This window comes from Mus pahari, chromosome 22, assembly GCF_900095145.1.
Source record: "Mus pahari chromosome 22, PAHARI_EIJ_v1.1, whole genome shotgun sequence".
Taxonomy (NCBI): domain Eukaryota; kingdom Metazoa; phylum Chordata; class Mammalia; order Rodentia; family Muridae; genus Mus; species Mus pahari.
In genome coordinates, this window is record NC_034611.1 from 12,075,674 (window position 1) to 12,090,781 (window position 15,108).

The following is a 15,108-nucleotide window of genomic DNA, read 5'->3' on the forward strand; positions in this document are numbered from 1 at the left end:
ACTCTTTAAAAACTATTTTGTTTTTTAAATTGGCTTACAAAACAGTAAGTTACCCTGTGATTTATAGGTTTCTTTTAGTAGCATGGCCATTTTGACTATGCTAATCCCATCAATCTATGAGCATGGAACTCTTTCCATCTTTTGATATCTTCTCTCATATTTTACATCCTAACCAAAGTTTCCTCTCTCTCTCCTCTTCTATAGTTTCTCCCTCCAACCTCCTCTCCTTTAGATTCATTCCCTTCACTTTCCTTCAGAAAAGAGTAGGCCTCACAGGTATATCAATTCAATGCCATCCTTATCAAAATTCAAACATAATTCTTTACAGAGCTTGAAAGAACAATACTCAACTTTGGATGGAAAAATAAAAACCCAGGATATCTAAAACAATCCCAAATAATTCTGGGGATATCACCATCCCTGATTTCAAGCTGCACTATAGAGCAAGAGTAATATAAAGCACACGGTATTGGCATAAAAACAGCCATGTTGATCAATGCTTAATGAAATAGAATTGAAGACCCAGATGGAAATCCACACACCTATGGACACCTGAATTTTAAGAAAGAAGCCAAAAATACACAATGAAAAGAAGAGAGCATCTTCAACAAATGGTGCTTATCTAACTGGATGTTTTGCATGTAGAAGAATACAAATATATCCATATCTATCACCTAGCACAAAACTCAAGTAGAAGTGGATCAAAGACCTCAATGGTAATATCAGATACATTGAATATGGTGAGGAAGTGGAGAATAACCTTGAATTCATTGGCACAAAAGAAGATTTTCTGAAAAGAACACCAATAGCACATGCACTAAGATAAATGGGACCTCATGAGACTGAAAAGCATTTGTAAAGCAAAGGACTCTGTCAGTAGGACAAGACCACAGCACACAGAATGGGAAAAGATTTTCACCAACTCTGTATCTGACAGAGGGCTAATATCCAAAATATATAAAGAATTCAAGAAACTAGATGTCAACAAACTAAGTAATCCAATAAAAAAAATGGGGTACAGATCTAAGCAGAGAATTCTAAACAGAGAAATCTCAAATGGCCCAGGAAAACACTTGAAGAAATGTTCAACATCCTTAGTCATCAAGGGAATGCAAATCAAAACAAATTTGAGATTCTATCTTACACCTGACAGAATGGCTAAGATCAAACCCCTCAAATGACAGTTCATGCTGGTGAGGATGTGAAGCGAGAGGAACACTCCTCCATGGCTGCTGGGACTCTATTTTGATGAGTCTCCCACCCCTTCGTCTTCTCCATTCTCCCACTTCCCAGCTTTACTTGAATCTTTTTTACTCTCAGGCATTCCCTCTCTACTCTGACATAAGCTATGGTCTGTTATTTCCCCCTCCCTTAGGTCCCATCTCAATAAACCTCTTTTTGTTTCTTAGTTTTTATAGATGATTCAAGGTCAACAATGCAAATCAGAAATAAGTAACCAGGATTGCCGCATGGAAGGGAGCAGCTAGCATCTGTGTTTCTATGCCTGGGTTACTTCACAACTGAACAGAATCTCTTTGTGTCTGTGTACCACATAGACATCTATGCTGATTCCTTTTTTTTTTTTTTTAAAGCTATTGTGAATAGAGCTGTGGTGGGCATAGATGAATGTGTATCTCTGTACTAGTATGTAGAGTGTAGAGTCCTTTGGGTATATGCCTAAGGATAAGCGTAGCTGGTTCTTGTGGTAGTTTTATTTCTAGCTTTTAAAGGAACCTTCAGGTTGATTTCTATATAGGCTATACCAGTTCACATTCCCACCAACAGTGAGCAAATATTACTCCTTTTTTTTTTTTAGCAACATTTATTTTCTTTATTTCTTTATATTAACCATTTTGAATGTTAAATAAAATGTTTAGTTATTATTAGTACAGAGGGGCTAAAATGGACTTGTGGATTCTAGCATGAAAGCTGTTGCCATGCTGTAGAGACTGAGGTAGCTCAGGTAAGGGTAAAGGATTCCTTTCCTGACCCTCTGCATCATTTTCATGATAACATGAGAGAAATTGGAGACATTTCAGAGGTTAATCTGCAAATACTGTCTTTATCATGATAATCAAGGAATCTAAGTGATGTTTGCCTTAGAATATTTCCTTTTGACACCAGTCTCAGCAGGTGACACTACTTGGGTCATAAAACAATTTCTGAAGATAGGAGGATTAAGAGAGCTTTGAAGACAGTGTCCATCAAGATGCTGCCATTTTGTACTCAGATGCTCTAAATCCTTCTGAGGGTGGGCTCTTCCACGTTGTCACACAATTCCCATATCACTAGTTAACCATCCTTGCTCAATGAGCATATGACTAAACTCACTTCATTAGATCATGTCGCCAGCCAGTAAAGGTTCACTTCAGAATTAACCTGGTGTGGTTAGGTTAAGTCAGAACGGTGGCTAGTCCTTGCTTATTTTCTTGTTTGAGCTTCACTACAGATGACTTTGGGGCAGTTTTGCCAAGGAGTGGGAGAGCCTCAGTGTCTTTGAGGAAACAAAGGAAGAAATAGAGAGGTAAAATTGGGTAGACACTGAAGGAAGAACATGTTCCACTTTCATAAGGAAGGTTGAGCTTCCTCTCCTGTTCCCCTTAACTATACAGGTAACCTAGTAGAGACACCAAGACTTGCTGGTCATATTTATTCTTCTATTAAATTGATTCCTTTATTTGTTTTCTTGCAGTGAGAAGAAAGGACTGAGGCTGTTGCACAGGCTAGACATATGTTCTCCCATTGATCTACATCTACAGCCCAATTTACCTTTCTATTTAATGATGACAGTAAATATTTTCTTTAGGTCTCTTCTGGTAACTAATTTATGGGGTTAGAAATCAGTTGCACTGCTTTGGTCTGGTGGTACTCGTTCCATACCTTGGCTTGGCACTCATGTCAGGATGTCAGGGTTCCTAACAAACAGCTGGTTTTTTGTTTTTGTTTTTGTTTTTGTTTTTTTTGTTTGTTTTTTTACCCAGGGGACTTTGCCCAATCCCATGGTGGCACATCTTGGGTGCCTATGGTGTTGGTGGTGACGTTTTTGTCAACTAGACACAAGCTGCATCATCTTGGACAAGAGAACTTTCATTGTGAAGATTCCTCCATCAGATTGGCCTATCAGCAAGTCTGTGAGGGCTTTTCCTTGAATAATGCTTGACGTGGGAGGGCCCAATCCACAGTAGCCAATGTCATTCCTTGGCAGGCAGTCCTAGGTTGTGTTAAAAAGCAACCTGAGTGAATCTTAGAGCCAGTATGCAGCTGCCCTCTGTGGTTTTGCTTCAGTCTATGCCTCCAGGTTCCTGTCCTGACTTCCCTGAAATAAAAATAAAAATAAAAATAAAAATAATAAAAATAAAAGATTTTCTTTCATGTGGGGCAAGTGGACCATGCCATCAGACAGAAGAACTGGTAAGGCTGAGTGAACCCAAATTGGCGAAACTCAGAATTGAGAATGGTAGGAGTGGGGCCAGCTCCCTGCCTAACTACCGGCTATGGAACATGGAACCATGATACCCCACTGAGAGGACCCTGGCAATCAGTCACATAGCACAAAAACCTGTAGTTCTCTATGCTAGTGAGGTATCTATATAGGCCCCAAGTGTTCATCCAATAAGCTTCCCTTCTTGGGCATCCCTTCTTGCAAAAGTTATCTAAGCCCTGGTTCACCCTGAGTAAGATGCTTGCACTCACATCCACCATCACATAAAGCAGTTTGAACGCACAAGGACCGTCTCCTCATCAAGAATTGTTGGGCTCTAGGCTCTGCCTTCCCCTTCCTGCCTGGCATGTGGGTCCCCTGAGAGGGAGCACAAACAGGGGACATGGCATGTCAGTATCATCTGGGTACACAGGAAACTCGAAACCACAGGAATTGTCTCAGACTCGCCTGTTTCCCGTCTGGAAAAACACTGATTGAGGACCCCCACTACAAGCTCATTGCTGCTGCCGCTTCTCTCCAATGGGCTATAATCTATTATATTTCTTTATTTAAATAACAATATTATTGAACTGGTGGCCAGCAGGAGTCTCATTGCTTTTTCAGAGAACCCACGTTTGAGTTCCAATACCCACATGGTAGGTAAAACTTGTCTTCAATTCCAGTTTCAGGGAACCTGATTTCCTCAATTTGGCCTACTTGACTACTATTCACCCATAGTGCACACACACACATGCAGATAGAATGGCCATAAACTTGTAAAAAAATTAAAAAAAAAATGTGGAACAAGGCTTAGTGGTAGACACCTTTAATCCCAGCACTCAGGAGGCAGAGGGAGGCAGATCTCTTGTGAGTTCTAGGCCTGCCTGATCTACACAATGGGTTCCAGAATGAACAGTAAAGTTCATTAATTAATTAATTAACTTTTAAAGGTGGAGACCAATAGAGAAATACAGCCAGTGTTAATATCTGGCCTCCATGTGTTCACAGAAGAGCACAGGTACCTCAAACACAGAGAGGTAATAATGATAATTTCAAAAATAGTAAACTCTTTGACACAGAAGCCATTTCAGATATTAAGCCACAACTTATCCTGCATTTCTGATCTCCATTTTTCTTTATTATAGGTTCATATCTTTTAACTATCTTACAATAAGGAGTTTGGGCCTTCTTAGGTATCCCATTCTTGTTGGAGTTTTAGTCAATCTTTTTACTCAAAAGTTTATTAGGATTGTAAAGGTGGCTCAGCATTTAGGAGCATACACTGTTCTTGGAGAGAATCCAAGTTTGGTTCCCAACATCCATATCGGTCAGTGCACAACCCCCTGTAACTCCAGGTGGTCAGGCGCTTCTGCCTTCCACAGACACCAGCACCTACACACACACACACACACACACACACACACACACACACACACATATATATATACACTTACAACTTAAATTTTAAAAATTCATAAAAATTACTGAGTGCCTGCAGTTAGAACCCATGTAACAGAAATAACTGGTTTAATTCTACACAGATTGTTGGCAGTCTAAGCAACCCATGGAATCTCAATTGTAGTTTATGGCCTGCAAAGTTTTACTTAATTTGGGCTTTCAAGTTATTTATTTGCTTCTATGCATACCTAGCTATTAGAATGTATTTATTTATTTAGAATTCAATTAAAACATGTAAGTAGTAAAAATAAAGCCATAAATAAATTATAAGCCTAGATACTCAAAATAGTGCCCTTCTCCCAGTATGCTGTCAGACCAGAATAGATTCCATCTATGGGGGTACATGAAGATGTCATTCATCAAGCCGGGCGTGGTGGTGCATGCCTTTAATCCCAGCACTTGGGAGGCAGATTTCTGAGTTCAAGGTCAGCCTGGTCTACGAAGTGAGTTCCAGGACAGCCAGGGCTACACAGAGAAGCCCTGTCTCGAAAAAAACCAAAAAAAAACCCCAAAAAACAAAAAAAACCACCACCACCACCAACAACAAAAAAAACCAAAGATGTCATTCATCACATAGATGATATTTGACTGTTAACAGCCTTATCACTGTGCAACAATTTATTCCAGTGAGATCTGGCAGGAAAAGCATACATATAAGTCAGACCATGCTGGCCCTGCCCAGCTTAAAGTGGGACTTAAGATGTCACTTTACCTTGTCTGTTTCTGGACTTTCAGAAACATCTTAAGGAATTTCAGGAGCCCTTAGGAACACAGTTTGAATGCCACCACTATTTAATGGAACATGGCACTTTAGGAAGGGTCATACCATACATTCTTAGTGTCCCTTGTACCTTAGAGTGGCCGATCATCTACCATGTAACTACTTATGCAATAAATTCCACTTTTTTTTTTATTAAAAAGAGCAGGAATGCCTCATTCAAATGCATGAGTTCCCTGTGTATTACTGAATTTCCTCTCAAAAAGTCTATGATACTTTAAGTGATCCATAAAGAGAATTTTTATTCTCTCTAGAGAATTTTTGCCAGCTCTCAACTCTAATCGCTCCAGATGTGGTTCCAGAAACAAAGAGGACTGGACACCTTCATGTGGCACAGGCTGGAGGTGACTGGGATGGAGGAAAGTCAGGGGACCTGAGGCAGCACCACTGCACTTGAGGGGCCAGCTCACTGCAGAGGGAGTAAACTGTTCTCTTGATTGCTGCCAGAGTAACAGGGAAGGGCATTTCCTCTTGCGGTCACAGTCATAGAAAGTCAAAATTTTTATGCAACACAAATAACCTTTCTGAGAACTTTAAGTTAGTCTAAGGCCAGGCATGGAAGCCCTGTGCAACCCTCTGCCTTCCTCCTCCGTCTTCTCCTTCAGATCCTTCTACCAGCCTGTGAGCCAGGCATCTCTGACTTGCTCAAGTCTTTGCCTCTTCCTCCTGACTCTTCCTCACAGGCTCTCATGCTCCTCGTGGTTTGTTCCCTCTGAAAGTCACACTGGAGTGCGGTCCTTGTAGCTAGAAGGGTCAGTTTCGCCTCTCTCTCTCTCTCTCTCTCTCTCTCTCTCTCTCTCTCTCTCTCCACACACACTTCTGGGGACTCTGCAATCACCACACTCATCTCCTTGACCTAAGAAGAGAGCCATGAACCAAAATAATCCTCTACTCTTTATTCCTTACCGAATCTGCTGCTGCCAGCAACCTCAAGCAGACTAAGGCACCCCCTGACATCCCCTATCCTTCCTTCACACCATGTAAAAAGTCATTCCCCATTCAACCCTTAGGCAAGTGTGGCTACTGCTAAGATGTGGCTATTACCCCTGCTTCCTTCTCCTCCTTTTTTTTTGTAAGAAATGTGTGTGTGTGTGTATTACAATGTGTGTGCATGTATGTACATGTGCACATTTGTTTGTGTGAGTGCAGGTACTCACACAGTAAAATATGATGTTAGGAAGTCAAAGAACAAACTCCAGTATCAGCCCTCATCTTGTTTGAGACAAAGTCTCTTTCTTTTTCTGCCTGTGTACCTGGTTAGCTGGCCTGTAAGGGTCTGACATTTTTCTACCTCCTCCTGCCCCATTTCACCGCAGAAAGACTAGGCTTATAAACACTTACCACCATAGTTGGCTGTTCATAGGCTCTAGGGATGAATGGATTAAGCTCATCTGTTCATGCTTGGGAGACAAGTACTTTACCCACCAGTCATCTCCCTGGTCACACTTCCTCATCCTTGACCCAGCCCACAGTACATCCCAGAAATGCAGTGGCTACAACATTTTTTTTTAATCTCATTTAGTTATCTTTCTGTAGACCACAGGCGGCAGTGCAATGCAATACTACAACCTCCCAAAGCGACACAACACTCAGGCTGGACCTATTGCATTGTCTGGGCACAAATGGTAGAATATTTCCATCATCTCAGGGAGTTCACCTGGACAGGCCTATCTTAAACTATACATGTCTCAGTGTTGGGGCAAGTATTTGGTTTATCATCACCATGAATAGACCTCAGGTTCTTTGAAGACATTCAAAAAATATATTTTTAAAGTTGAATTAGATTGGTAAATCCCAAGCTAGACTGGGCTATGTAATGAGTGGTAAGGTCTTTTTTATTGTAGACAGAACTCAAGAGGAGAATCAATCTCGTCTGCTAATATTACAGTTAAAAAGCATTTACAGTCTCCATGACAAACTATACGACAGCACCATATAAGCTTATTCTACTTGAGGAATTCCTATCAGGGACAGGAAATAAGATACAGTTAAAAACTTTCTCTTCATCTGAACACTCAAATTGGTCATCAAAGTAGCTGGAAATAATGCTAGGTTTTTCAGAAACATAACCATTAAATAACTGGATATCTAACCAACATGGGTAAATGTGACAAACGATGCGGAGGCAACCATTGGTTTTACTTTTGCATAATGATGAGACTAAACCTAAGGATTTATGCATGTGAGTCAGTCACCCTACCATGGACTTATACCTGGTCTTTTTGAAACATTTCTCAAACCAGTGACCACCAGTCTCCACTGGCGGGCAGGTACTTCTCTGGTGCTGGGGATGTGGCCATAGACAAGAAAAAGAGAGGCACATAGAGTGCACAATGCACTGCCTCCAGTGTGCGGATGGTGATGCCTGCTGTCCAAATTCAAGCTGAGATAGGGTAGCATAGCCTCTACTGGTACAGCACCACTGGAGGGGCTTCACAAAGGTGCTGTCATAGCAACAAATGATGCTTATGAGGTGAACCAACCCTAAAAATGTCAAGAGGGTGCTTAACTGGTGGTCTGGCCATAGCCATGCTTGAGCACCTGAGGCAGGCATTCATGGAGGTTGATGCATTTCAGCGGAGTGAACCATGGGTAACAGAGTTCTGGGGGAAGGATGGAATGGGGCTTGGGTACTACCCTAGGTATGTGCACTACTGAGGGGGCATTGTGCAAGGAAGGAGCAGTGAGAAGGATAATTGATGAACTTTGTGTTATGAGTGTAACTTTTAGAAATTGGGTGTGGCCTAGCATGTGTGAGTTCCTGGATTCCATTTCTGGAACCACAAAAAAAAAAAATTAAATGTTTTCTAGAGTATCTGCCAGAATGTGAATCCCTGTCTGGTTATATGCAAGGTGCTTTATCTTGGTTAGTCAAGATATAAACTTTTGTGGGTCTTGCTTTCTTTGTCTGTAAAATCATATGCCAGTGTTGAGGACTCAATGACTACTAGGTAAATAGTATGGAAGCATCTTGTTATTGATTGCTTTGTTTAAAAAAGTTATTCTGAACAAAACTGGCATATCCACACAATGGAACATTTTATTGCCTTTAGGAGTAGTGAAATTATGGCACATGTTGAGAATATCTCTGTCTCTGAGAATATCTGTCTGTGTATGTGTGTTGGGGGAGGGGAGTTAATCATTAATATGGGAGGGGCCAGCACACTGTGGGTGGTGGTGTCTCTGGGAAGATGATCTTGGGTTGTATAAGAAAGTAAGCTGAGTAAGCCATTTATAGCAAGCTTTTAAGCAACATTTCTCCATGGTCCTTGTGTCAGCTTCTACCTGAGTTTCTGACATGTTTCTCCTCAATGATAGGCTATGATTAGGATGTAAACACCAAATAAAACTTTCCTTCCTAAGTTGCTTTTGGCCATCGTGGTTATCACAGCAACAGAGGATGAAAGTAGATCATTTTGTAAATATATGCAGAAGTGAAATTTCTTGGTAATATGGCAGTTCTGTGTTTAACTTTTTTGGAACACATTTTATTTATTCATATTTTAATACAAATATTCTCCAGATGTCTTTGTTTCTCAGAACCTTGGAATTGCTTGAGATATTACGGTAAGTACTATTCATAATGACTATAAACATAGTCGACACATATACATAACTCTACATTATAAATTATTTTAATTTACATGACTTTCATTTAACAACATAATCATTCATCTTTCCTACCTTCAGTGTAACATGAGCTATGATCAGGAAGTAGCCTGATACAGTGTCCTAGATTTGAGGGGTTATCATGCAAGGGAGGTGCTGTTAATTGCTTAACCTAACACATGAGGAAACGGAGAGACAAAGAGATTAAGTGACTTGCACAGCCACACAGCTAAGAAGTGGTAAAGAGGCAGAGCCAGTTTTCTGACCCCTACAACCCTCAGGCCTGGCTTTGTGCCTTGTCATCGTCTGAGACAGTCAGGTTGAGTATTAAAAACACTGTTTCATAAATCCTTAAAGCCACCCTCAAATTGAGCTTATGATAAGGTCTCTGTTGGAGCAGATGCAGCATTTAGATCTCATTTTCCTCACTCCTTTCCTTTCTTCCTTCTTGAGATCTGAATTTCAAAGGGATCTCACCTTTGCAATTGCTAATTATGAAACAACCACATCTGTCCCCTATTGTAACACTGTGCTGGACAGCCTGTTGTCGTGGATTTCTGTATCATAACAGTAATGTTGACTTGTCCTATCCTTTTCATTTGATGAGAGTTTATTACAAATTAAATGGGCATTCTGGAACATGTGAGTGATATTCAGATGTGCTGACAGTACAGTGTTTGACTACATTTATAGTTTGAGATGTTATTCACCCAGCTGACAGGGATATCTAATCCATGGTGCCATGTGGGGTTACTGGAAATCTTGGATTTTTCTTTTATTTAGCAGCAAAATTATCTTGTTCACACATAGTTTGGGGTGGCTTCATACACACTGCATTGGACACTCCGTGTGTTTTCAGCAGTGTAGAGTTACTTCCAGTGAGCATAATTTCATTGAATCGATGATGTATTCACTTGAGTGTCTATCTCTTCTGCCCTACCCTTCTTTGCTTTTGGTAAAGACTTACAGAGCTGATCAAGAATCATGAGACATCAATGGGTATCTTTAATTTTAAGCCCGCAGGGGAAAATGGAAGCCCATAAAGCTCCTCTAGGAATTGAAGGGCAGTACAAGAAAGTCAAAGATGACATTGGGCAGTAAGAGGTTACTTTGATGGGGTTACTCCTAAAATCATAAGACAGAATCTGGCAGTCATGGCTGTCAGCAGCCCCTTCTCTGACCTAACAGACACTGTGTTATCACCACATTTAACTTTATCGTTTTCCCACCGTTGTCTCAGAGAGATGCACTGTCTGTTCACCCACCCCGTGCTTCCCTTCTGCCCAGACAAATATCAACCAATTCTCTGCACATCCAGGATACAAATGCCAACATTCATCTAAGTCATTCTGGGGTCAGAGCAAAGGGACAATCAAAAGCAAAGAGGAGGAGGGGGGATAAACTCCAAGTTTATTCCAATAGGTTCTGAAATGTCATTGTCTGATGCCCCTGAACACTCCAGGAACTCACCCTGGGGAACAGGAGTGGTCTCATGGGTGAGTTTACAGTTCTGAAACTTTCTTGCCAGCATCAGGCCTACATGGCAGAGAAGCAGATGGTGGAAGGAAAGAAGGAAGGAAGGAAATGAGAGGTGGAAAGAAGCTCCTGCAGTGAGTGCTGGCTGAGAGCAGACAGCTTCTCACCCTGAGGGTTCTGGGCCTTGGTGAGAGTTGCTCACCAGCTCCAAAGGGCATCATGGGATTGGCAAGGGGATATGAAGAGACCAAAATCCAACGTAATTTTACTAGTGAGCCTATATATTCTAAATTCTGTATTCTGAATTCTATTCTATAGTCTATATTCTACATCCTACATTCTATACTCAAAATTCTACATTCTATATTCTATTTTCTATATTCTGTTTTTTATTTTCTATATTCTATATTATAGTCTACATTCTACATTCTATATATTATATTCTACATTGTATATACTATGTTCTATATTCTATTCTATATTCTGTTATATGCTCTATGTTCTATGCTCTGTATTCTATATTCTCTTCTATATTATATATTCTGTATTCTATATATCACATGTTATATATTGCATATTATCTTATACTATATGCTGTATATTATATATTAATATTAATATATAATGTATTAATTTAGTTTAAAATATATTTAAAGAAACATTTCTTGCAATAACTGTGTAGGAGTTGGTTAGAGTCCAGAGTTAGAGAAGATGTGTGCACACAGCCATCATGAAAGAATGGTATTTTGATCCCACTTAATAAAAGGAGAAATAAAAGTCAGCAAGGGTCAGGACCCTCATGTCAGGTATCTTTCAATGCTTTAATCTCTGCTCCTCCTCACACTTGCCACACAAAAAGCAACTTGTGTGGTTCAAGGAGTGAGTGCAGGCTTGGGAACTAGCAGCCACTGCAGGCAGGTGGGCAGGGAGAAGGCTCAGCCTGAGAAAGCTGACAAGGAAGTTCCTACTCCCTGGCCCTGGGAGCACATTCCACATCCATTGTTCTGCCTTTATTACACAGCTCACTGTCTATCATAAATGGAAGTGAAATTGGTCTGGAGTGGCTTCCTTTTCCCACAGTCTTCTTGGCTGTGGACTGATGGATGACTTTTAACTATAATATCCTTACAGATATGAAAATTAAGCTGATCTGTCCACTTACTGTCCAAAACTGGAGTTTTAAATTTCTATTCTAAGTTGAGAGATAATGGATTTGTCATTGTAGACCACTAGGATTTTCTTGCTACATCATCATCAGAGAAATGATGCATTCATTTCCCTGGGTCATTCAGCCATGATGTAGGCAGAGGACATCATAGTCTCTGCCCTTCAGGAACACATTTCTGTCTTCCCAGCTAGAAGCTCTTCATTAACTAATCCTAGCTCACTATTTTTATATATTTACATTCATTGGCACACAGTGATTGTGTGTGTTTATGGGACGCAGCATTAACATTTCAATAGCTGCATACAACCTTCAGACATCTAGTCAGGGTGACTGGCATACTCACCACTGTGACATTTACCATTTCTTTGTGTTGAGACCACTCAAAATTCTGTCTTCCTATAGCTCACAGTTTATGAATTAAGGTCTGGGGAGCTGGCTCAGAGCAGACTATTTTAGACTGCCCTTCCTTGGCTGCAGTTTTCCTGGGCTTCTAGAATTCCCAGTTCTTTCCCCTGTTGCCATCCACACCTGCTGAATAATATATCAGCTTCTTTAAAAAAGGAAAATTATTACATAGAGATCATTGTGTTGTCTTTATATCTGTAGAGCCAGCATGGTGGCTTGTTCAGATCCTGGACAGCCTGGTGATGCTTTGTATCTGTCATGGCTTTCTATTAGTGTTCTTTCTGAGACCTTTGATTTCCTTGCATCTTTCTTGTTAGACTCACTCCCTAGGATTTTTTTCCATAAGCCCTTTCTGGCTAATACTTAAAACATGTTGATACTGCTTTTTGGACGTTCATTTTAATTATATTTATTTTCCCCATCAACCCTTGAATAAGGGCACCTTCACCCAGTGGATATTTTCGTGATGGAGAGGAACTGCTTTTGGAAACATCTCAGTAACACAAAAGGTACCCACTCTGCACTACAATGCTGGCTTAGTGTTCCCAAGGCCCTGGGTCCAATCTCCAGCATTTTGAATGTAAGGTAATAGACTTTTAGACACATTTTTTTTTCTATTCATAAAATTAAAACAAACTGGAGGGTGCTGGAGAGATGGCTCAGAGGTTAAAAGAACTGGCTGCTCTTCCAAAGGACCCACATGGCCGCTCACAACTGTCTGTAACTATCGCTCCAGAGGATCTAACAACCCTCACACAGAGAAAGCAGGCAACATACCAATGCATATAAAATACAAATAAATTATTTTAAAAAGAAAGAAACCTGAAACAGTTAAGGTAATTATTTTACCTTCTATATCATGAAATCATTTATTGGCTTCTGAAAGAACCATTTGCTCTTTTTCTCTGTGAGGAACTTTCTGAAGGGAAGGATCTTTGTGGTACTCCATCTTATTGGGACTGTTCTGCTAGGAACAGAATTCTTACATTACTTGTCTATCTGTTGAAGGTTTTAGGAGGAAACTGTCGACATAAATCTGACTTCTGTAGATTTGAGTTATAATCTGGACATGACTAGAAAGGAAATCTTAATAAATATATTAAGTTTTATTTCATATATATGTGAGTGTTTTATTGTGGAAATGTGGCCAAGAATTTTTTTGATCCCATTTTCCCAGAGAAACTTGACAGCCTGAAGAATAGGGAAGCGGGAGGAGGGGAGAACAAAAACCAAAGCCACAGCCTTGAACTCTTTTGTGTTTAGAACAATGTCTAGTTGAAATCAAACAATATTGCTGCTAAATATGTCTAGAATCGTCCTTGCTGAGGGCTCCCATCATACTTGATGGAAGGCTGCACAGAAGAGCCAGGTGTTGGGAAAGGTGATGAGAGAACCCAGCGCTGCAGTGCAGGCAGCAGGGCTCAGCAAGATACTGTATCTTTGCAATAACTCTGTCATCGCTCCTGCAGGCCTGCAGCTTTAAAATTCCGCGCCAGCGCTCAGTGAGCTGAGAACAAAAGCCCGGCCAGGCCGGGTGGGCGCAGCTCGTAAAGGAGAAGTCACGAAGTCTGGTGCTGTGGCCAGGTTTCCTGCGGAGGACGAGGCGTGGCCGCGCCTCCGGGAGGGGACAGGAGAGGACGGGAGGGGACGGGAGGGGACGCGCGCCTCCCGGCAGGCTGCATCGCTGGCTGGCCCGCGGCCAGGGAGCCCGACGCCAGCGCGGCCCGGCGGTGGGAGCGGTCGCCGCGCCGGGACACAATGGCATTATCTCGGGCCAGCCGCGGCTGCAGAAACGCGCGCTTCCTGTCCTTGCCCCGCGGCACAAACTGTCCGCCGGGCGCTCGCCGCCCCGCAGGGCAGAGATGGCTTGTAGCACTTTTTTCCCTGGGAACTGCAGACGCTGCAGCCAGAGCAGCGGTCCATTGTGCTCACCCCACCCCGGGAAGGAGCACGGTCCCACTCGCTTGTAGAGCTCCCTCGATCTCAGAGCAGCTGGCGAAGCTTCGTATGGAAGAGAGAGCTGACTCAAGGAGTTTTAAATACTTAGATACCTTCCTCAGCCTCAGCATCTTGAGGTTTTTTTTTTCTCCACTCGTAAGGGTTTGTTTGTTTCGGGCAAGGTCTTTCTGTGTTGCTCAAACTGGTCTGTCACTTGTGATCTAGCCTGAGCCTCGCTTCTGCAGGAAAAATGGACAATGTGACTCACAATACTTACTGTTGGTGCCTGATGGTCAGCTTTTAGGGTATTTAATTTACAGTGCTTGAGGTGGATTCCCGGGCCTTGAGCCTTCTAGCTCTCCATCATTCCTAGCCACCAACCTTTAGTATATTTAATTGAATTCGTTTCAAATTTATGGAACTCTAAAGCAAAGGTATGGATTAAACTATAAACTTTTTAAAAAGCCATTAAAACCTCTTGGTAGCATTGTGTCAAGGAAAAAAAACCCAAGAGACTAAGGTGGATTTATTTTTTAATTTTAAAAATTATTTGATGTTCTCGGGCTTGGCATATTTTAATTAGGTTATAAGCATTTAGCAGTAGCCTGTTGTAGAAAGTTTAGAACTTTGAGCCGCCTGCTCTCAGAAGTCAGGAGTTTAATCCAACTGTTACCAGAAAAGCTCTCAAACTTCTGCTTCTGGGTCAGCAAGTTCTTGGCAGGCTGCTGTTCACCGGAACCAGGGCTTGGCAGATGGTGTTCACTGAAAGAAATTTGGAAGCTTGGCTGGAGGATGAAACAGAACTCTGTAGCCTGAGATATTTGCTTTGTGCTTCTTGGGATTCCTCCCGGTGCA